We start from the raw sequence: 8,625 nt of genomic DNA, 5'->3' as shown, positions 1-8,625 counted from the left end.
GGTTCTACCTCTTTTTTAAGAAAGCCAAAATAAATCAAAGGACGCATGTGAAATCCAAAACAAGCAATAGGAGTCATAAAGAATAAAGCTAACATCAATGATTTAGCAGCCAAAGGAAACAGGTACACTCAGTGTTAGAAGAAGCTGGCACTGTGAAATGAGTCATAGAGCCACCGAGTTTTATAGATGAAAATATTAAGACAGAGAGTTAATTCCTTTGGCCAGTAGCACATAAAAGCAGAAATAGAATCCAAATGTAGGCTGTTTTTTTTTTTTTTTCTTTTTTACCTAAACTTTCCCAGTCATGCACAAAAGAGGTCAAGGTTTGCCAAGATTCATTTAAATGAAAGCGGACACAATTCTTTATTTAAATAAGAAATTTGAGTGTTTTTGTTTGTTTCCTCTGTGTATAGAGCAGATAGACATTCCAATCCACTCCGCCCAAAGAATCACAAAGAGGTATGCCTTTGAGAAATCAGAGATGCCAAATTAAATGTTATTATTGTGGCAGAATTTCATTAACAAAGATAATCAACCTATGGCAAAAATTTTTGTTATGTATGATTGAATAATATTCTCCAAAGTATGGATGTCACACTGGACTCAGTTAATTGAAGGATACCCATAAGGACACAGTATTTTATATTTACACAACACATTTATATACTATGTCTAATGACTTGGAGTACTAAATGCTTTCCTTTTATCTGAAGGGATGGGAGACACTCGATCTTTCTGATTCTTCTGAGACTGCTTTTGTGCCCTGTTAGAGGAACTTGCAGTTTCAGATCTTTAATTGCAAAGAGCAGAGAGTTCTCAGTGTGTCTGCTTGCAATTTCTTAAAGTTCAGTCTTTATGTACTGAGTCATCATTAGTCGTTTGTTTATATCTGTAACTGCAGTCCAACTTCACAAGATGCTAGGATTTGTGCTTTGCTAAGTTGCTCTTTCCTCTGCAAAGTGATGATTACAACTGCATTTTATGCCTGTGCGAGATTCTCTTAACAGCCCTGCCCTGATAGGACCCTGTGATAAAAATTGGGTAGTGGGGGTCAAAAGCCACTTTTTATTGGAAAGGGCCCATTCATGATGATCTGGTTTCCAAAAATAAATAAATAAGAGAAAGAGAGGGGCCTCCATGCTCTGTGCTCATGTCCCCAACTGTGACACTAACCAAGGCTCATGTCCCATTTCATATACTTAAAATGGGATATATATAATTTATTTATTTATGCATACAAAAACTGGGGTACAGGGCAGAGGTACAAGGGTGAGGGGGTGCACCAGAGACAGGGTGGAGAGCAGAACAGTCAAATTGACCGGAATCCAATGCCAAGGGGAGCAGCGGGTGAGACAGGAGAGGTCTGCTGCGCCCTGTGGGTCATTCCCTGGCGGGGCTGAACTCGCGCTGCCATGGCTGCAGACAGCTTCATAGTGTTGCGCCTTCACCCACTGAGTTGAGGCACCAAGGGCCGAGGGCTGTATTGTTGCTTCGGAGGATGATTTCCATAGAAGAGGAAAAGAAAAACAGTACTAAAACTGAGTTTGAAGGGACCTTGTTCACATTACTAAAAGACACAGAGGTAGAAATAAGAGATGTGTGAATGCTGCCCTCGTCTCACTGCTTGTCTGTCTCTCCCGTCTTTGCTCTCCTTTCTCACATAGTGAGGGAGAACTATGGCATCACGGTGGCCGCGTGTCGCAGTCTGCACAGCCTCTGGTCAAGGTAAACAGACTGGGAGAGGGGAATGTCTTTTCACCGGCAAGTTTCCTTATGCGGCACATGGTTTCTATGGATGAGCCAGTTTGGGGCACAGGCTTCGCACAGGCATGGTGGGGCCGGCCTGGGGCTGGCCTTGGTCGTTTGGGTGGGGTCCCCAGAAGTCCAGTGTTCTCTGGGTCACGTGAGATGAGAGTAGGCAGAGCAAGCTTTTCTTTGCCCCAGGGACTCTGGAAGCTGGAGACTAGCTGGGGGCAGCAACCACTCTCCTGAGTGGCTGACGGGAACTCAGAGGAGCCTCACTCTCCTGATGGAGCTACGTGTCTGAGGAGTTGAGAAGGACTTTGTATGTGCGTCTCAGATGTGACCGCAGGCTGGTGCTTAACGAGCGTGAGAGGGAAGAGCTGCCGTGTACCCAGCTCTGGAGGGAGTGGCGGGCTCGCCCGGAAATGGGCAGCCCAAATGCAACTGTTCCCCCAACACTTTCAGTCAGTAACTCTGACGACGGAGCGCAGATTACATCCACGGTGGCCCCCAGTTCTCTCGCAGCATCTGGGTGGACGATGCTGAATTTAATGCGACCTGTGACACGGGTGCTTTTTCTGTGCTTGCTTGTCCTCCTTAAACAATTACAACTGCTCCCTCAGGGAACCAGTGGAGACACTCCTCAGCAACCCACCGCTGTAAGTGAAAGCCTCTCTCAAGCTCAAGTCAAGCGCAATAAAATGCACTATAATGAGTGTCACGAAGACTTGTTCTGAGGCTTGAGCTAGTTCAGTTGTCCAGTAGAAAGCTGTAAACCTAGAGACTCCCCTTTTCTTTAAGAATCGGGATCTCTACAATACTTTCCTCAGTGTATCTGTCCTATTTACCCTCATGTTTACAAGTTAATAAAACTTACTTAATTCTGACCAAAATGTCTAAGGTAGATACTGACTTCATGTGTTTGATGGCTTCACCACTTTTACGTGTTTGATTTTGCTTCGTCAGTCTCCGTCACGAGAATCCCCTCCTTGCGTTGGTAGAACTAATAAAATGTTGCCCATTTATCTTTAATATTCCAGTTTTCCAACTGCAGATATAACTATTGAAGGGCTCTGTGTGTGTGTGTGTGTATCAGGTGAAAACCTACACAACTCTTCCATGACAATTCATTGCATCTCATTTCTCTTATTGGTTAGTGTGCGTGAATAATGCCCCCAGAGACAGGAAAGAAGAATCAAAAGTAAGCAATGATTTAGGTGTTCCCTTCCTCTGCTCTCTCTGACAGTAGCTCAGGACCCATACTAAGCTGCTCATTGGCTGTGACCCAAGAGCAGATTTGGGGGTCAGCACCGGCGTTTTCAGGCAGATCATGCCAGAAAAGAAAGTGTCCTCTTGTGCAGTTAAGCACACCGGGCGGCGTGCAGGGCTGGGGTGGGTGGCCCTTGTTATCTGGAGTGAGTTTTATCAGATATCTTTGTGACAGAGATGATTGCGTTATAGTCCCCGGGAGCCTGTTTATTAGGGAAGCTTCCTAAAATACAGGATAATATCAGCCATATTTTACTTCCGTGGGGTGTCAGATTTCAGAATTGGACTAAATCACACAAACATATGTTCCTCCACATTAACGAGAACGCACATCAGATGTTTGGGGAGTGTACATTAATCAAGTCTGAAGGACAGGGAGATGCTTAACACATTAATGTAAGAATTTTCATCCACCAACACGAGTCTCTATTATTTGAATACCTTAATGATTAAGGAGCATAGGATAAAAGTATAAACATAGCCCCTCCTTGGTTTGCCCCCAGTTATAATAAACAGAGGATGTGGAGTGGTTGCTACGGTATGTTTGCCTTTGGTACATCCATGTTTAAGCCCAGGGACATTTGTCTTAAGGCTAAAAATCATCACATTATTCATTGACAAGGTAATTATTTATTCCCAATTCTTCAAAATTTGCATCTTGACCTAATCTTTTTTTTTCAGCTTCCTCTTTTTAGTTTTTTTGTTGGTTTCCTGTGATAAGAAATTACCACCCTGAAGAAAAACTGTAATGTTCAAAGCATTCTCTATTAAAAGTACCTATCATTGTTTATTTGAAGCCAAAGAAAAGTAACAATTATTCTAAATTAAACCTAATAATGGTTAACTGACTAGTCATCTCTTCTTCTCACTGTCTAGTCATCTCTCCTTTTCACAGAAGGCATATTTATTAAATCACAACACATTCAGAACAAAAGACAATGTTGTGTGGGCAAATTTTGGCTGCAGAGTATGTAATTTATTTAAATACTGAGGGTATTTTCGTAGGGGATCTGTCAGTGATTTTATGCTTTGACTGGACTCCTGTAACAGGGATTCTGTCACCACCCCAGGGAGTGAGAGGACAACACACACCTTCTATCATGCACCTCGTTCTGTTCTTGACTCCCTTTTTCCTGGATTCCCCAGTAACCATGTATGTTTTGGATTCCCTAGTCATCTCTTCTCTTGACACTTTTGCCTCTGTATTTTTCCTTAAAAATCTGAAACTTTGGAGATAGTTTTCTCTCAAATATTTGATTTTCAGTTGCAGGTCACTGCTTGCTTAAGTCTCCCTTTCAGTTATCTTTACAACATTATTTAAGTTCAATGTTAAGTATTTTCTTCTTATTATTATTTTTTAATTTCTTGACAACAACCCAACCCACCGTTATGAGAGATTCAGGTTTTACTAATCTTATTTTGTTAACTGCAAATGTAGAAAATAGTGTTTCACAGAAAATGTTGTATATATGACTCATTTTTTCCCTCATGAACAATTGAATGTTTGGTTGTATGTTGTAAAATTTGCTGTGTGAAAACTGGATCCATTTACCACTCACTTGACATGTGTTAAAAACGATGTGATAGTTGTGCTTGAAAATTTACTGGGCCAAGCTCAGGCAGTATCTTCTTGTGTCAGTCTGCAGTCGTTTATGTAGACTTGTTTGGATAATTCTCCCTACATTCTGCTTGCACACAGTAGCCACAGATCTGCAGTGTAATGACGGGGCGTTTACCAGACTCCTCGACTGGACCCTCGTGAATTACACCTGCCTGAAGGCTAATTCTGAGCTCATTTCTGCCCCATGGATTTTTTTGACTTACTAAAAATATCTTATTTAAACTAATATTGCATTGCATTCTCTCAAATTGGTGTCTCCTTCAAGAATATAATTTTGCGTGGCATCAGTAGCTGTAAGTTCACACTTTTCTGCATTGATATATTCTGATTATCTTATCTGTGTAAATAAAACACAACTCAAGGCTACATGGTAGGGCAGAGCGTGACTCCAGTTTCCTTCTCACCGGGGCACTGGTCCGGCATGGACGTTGCCAAACAAGCACTGGCCCAGCAGGCCGGGGGCCTGGGAAAGCCAGCCAGATCAGGGATGGGGCAGGCCTGCCCTGCGTGCGGCGTGAGGAAGGGGTTTGTCCTCCCGCTCCTCTTCCTTGACTTAAAGAACAGGTGTGCGTGATGTGTTAGTTTTTTATTTTGTTTCTCATCTTCTTTTTTAACTTGGCTTCCAGGACACTAAACTCTTGTTGTGTTCATCTTTGCTCACTAATCCTCCATCTTCACCTTTTCAGATTGTTTCTTCACTCTAGTCATGTGAAACCCACTTTCCCGTTACAAGACCCCACGTGGCAGGCGTTGCCACTTTTCTCTCTGAACAGTCGCTCACGTCCTCGGTTGTTTTCTGCAGTGTCAATAGCTGACTGCAGTGGGTTCCTCATGAGACGAATCTACAGGCAACTACGGCCCAGCACCCTGCCGCCCGCACCCCACTTGCCGCTGTAACTTTCCCATCTCCCCGAGAGCCACCCCCGACTCAGCACCAATCTGAGCTCTTGCTCTGCATCTTGAAATCAGCTTCTTCCACATCCATCAATGCCGCCGCCATCCTTTAGTTGACTAGCCAAATCTAGCTTTACACCTCATGTATGAAACGAGGTGAACACAGTTGGTTCTTGTTGTTCACGGGAATAAGTAATGTTGCCAGAACACTGAATTCTAGCTGTGGAGCCAGGATTTCTAGGGTAGGTACAGAGTTAGGTTTACTCTCAGTTTCTGAGTGTGACATTTTGGTTACAGGATCAGTCGATGACCTTGTCCAATGTGTGCTTCTGTAGAACAGTATCATTTCAATATATAGTGCTCATTTCTTAAGACTGAACTTGAGGGCCCTCCCTGGTGGCACAGCAGGTTAAAGTGCAGCGCTGTAAAGCTGGCCAGGCTCCTTTGGTGCGAGTTCGATCCCTACCCTGGAGCTGACCCACGTGGTGCAGAAGACCTCTCCTGATCTGCCTGCTGCTCCCCACTCTGATTCTGGTGAATCCTCTCACAGCCCCTGCACCTCTGGCCTGTACCCCAGTTCTGTATGCATAAATGAATAAGTCTTAAAAAAATTAAAAAAAAGATTGAACTTGAACAAAAGCACTAAAACCCGGACTTTGAACAGAGTTTATGTGACACTTGTGTGTTCTCCATCGGGCACCTGCAGCTTCCTTCCCTGTGCTCAGAAGCACCAGACAAGCACTTGAGTTTGGTGTTTGCAGCCATTTTAGCTGCAAGAGCAGGGGTGGAAAGTCCAGAATGGGACAACCTGAGAGTAAAACAGACAGTGGAAGAAGGTTTATTTACAGTATGGATGGTAACTCTGCAAAGCAGAGTGGAGCCTTATCTAACCTTAGCTGGAAACCAGTAGTTTTTGCAGCTAAAGCTGCCAGAGGTTGGCTCCTACCCACGAGTGCCCTGACAGACCCCACATCCAGTGCAGATTTGGGACCATCAATAAACTATAATGAGCAGGCAAATTTGTAGTTATGAAATCTCAATAATGAGGAGAAACTTTCCTTTGTAGTGGCATTTTCCAAAAAATAACTAGAATGTGAGCACTATTCATTTTAGTGTCTGAGTGTAACGATGTAAGGATGCCCACCGAGTCATGTAAACTGCTTATTCCCAAGGTGCCAGGTTGCCCCATTGTTCATCATGGCACAGGAGAGCCGCGTGTTGCCCACGCTCCGCTTCACTGTCCCGAGCCCCGCATCCTGCACCCCCCTTAACTCCTCACAGTGTGCAGAATGTTAGCACTCATCCATGGTTTCTAGGAAATAGCTTCTTCCTCATTGGTAGTCTTTGAAACCGTGTTGTTTGTGGCTCCAGTTGTTGATGTTGTGGAGACTGTCTTTTTCTTAGTTTTGTCTTCATTCTCTAGGAAATAATTGTAGGTATATATAAAATGGTTATTTTACAGTATTTGAGAAAAATAACTTTCTTCTTAAATATATTCAGTAACGTGTGTCCTCAAGCAACATTTCCGTGTGCTACCTGGTCAGCTGCAGTTTCTGTCACCAGCGTTGGACAGAGGTCACCTGTCCATGCCATGGGCCTCATGTCATGCTGAGTCATGTCAAAACCTATACATGCCATTAGTTAGAAGTCATTAAGCAAAATTATTTAGGTTTCATTTTTAGCATCAGTTTATGTCAAATAATATTCCATGAATATTCTATAATTTCCATTAGTTTTAACTCTAACTCCAAATTGCCAAGGTCTATTGAAGCCAAATTCATTTTTCGAGGTTGGCATGGGCAGCCCCAATAAATGGGCTTCAACTGAATGCAAAAGGTAGGGGAAATTGTGGTAGCAATAACTAAATCGATGGAAATACAGTTCTGAGTCAATTAAAATCAAATAGTAACCTACTTAAGTTGCATAGAGGTTAATAGGTTTGTCTAGAAATGATCACCGTTAAATAAAAAGGCCAATTTTATGTGGCAGAAGTTGAACCTCACCTGCCTGAGCTTGTTTTCTTCCTCTTTTGTTCATCCCTCTTTCCTTCTTCCCCTCCTTCTCTCCCTCCCTCCCTCCTTCATTTGAAGCATGCATCCGATTAAGTACATGTTCTGTAGCGCCAGAGACCTTTGCTTTCATCTGGTATAAATACTTACTATTTGATACTGAATAAATTGCTAAATTTCCGGTACTTCAGTTTCTTACTATGCTATTTAGTGCTCATAACTTTTTCGAGAATTTAACACTTTCAGTATTAATGGACGTGCAAAGCAGAGCACAGCACTTAGCACATAATAACTGCCCAGGTAACAGTAAAACGTTTTAGTACAGGTAGACGATATAGGCAAATCTTCATGTAATTTTTATCATTCGCATGTTGATTATTGCTTAAGAAGGTGTAATAATTGCTTTACTTTTTATTGAGGTAACATGCATTTATATATTTCTGCATGTTTTTAAGATCCAGCAGTCTCCACTTCACATTTGCACTAGCTCATGGCTTTGTATCTGTGCTAATTAAAAGATAAATTTCACAAATTCATCTAGCTGGCAGCTCTTCTTTCCAACTACAGTTCTGTGTGTGTTACTCAGAAAAGGCAAAACCATCAATGCCAGTTATCTCTAAATAGCTCGCCTGGATTTACTGTGCTTTTCCTGTATGTCAGCCAGTCTCCTCAAACCGGTGCCTTCCCTTTCTTCTTCAGTCCCACCAAAGCTCTATGAAATAATTGTTATTTCCATTGTGCCTGTTCAGAAATTCTAAGAACTTGAGTGTTTACAAAATGTATACAGCTCAAAACTATTTGCAGTCTGACTGATTTCAAAATCTGCTTTCAGGCATGAGCTGCACCACTAGCTTTGCCTGAGACGCCCAGAAATCAGAGCGTAAGACAGAAACCACGCGCTGTCAATGGATAAGGAAGCGCGCAGGCTGAGCCTGCCAGGATGCCAGGCGGTTCTGTGGCATCTGAGACTTCGGGGCAAGGGGGTGTCCAGGATGCAGGAAAGGCGCTGAGGTATGGGGTCGTGGGAGCAGCTGTCAGTGAACCCATGAGGCACGCGGGGCTGCTGCGGATGGGGGTGACACAGGTGCC

The sequence above is a fragment of the Condylura cristata genome, unplaced genomic scaffold (genome assembly GCF_000260355.1).
Source record: "Condylura cristata isolate star-nosed mole 26May11 unplaced genomic scaffold, ConCri1.0 scaffold00018, whole genome shotgun sequence".
Classification (NCBI taxonomy): Eukaryota; Metazoa; Chordata; class Mammalia; order Eulipotyphla; family Talpidae; genus Condylura; species Condylura cristata.
This window is presented reverse-complemented; position numbering follows the sequence as displayed.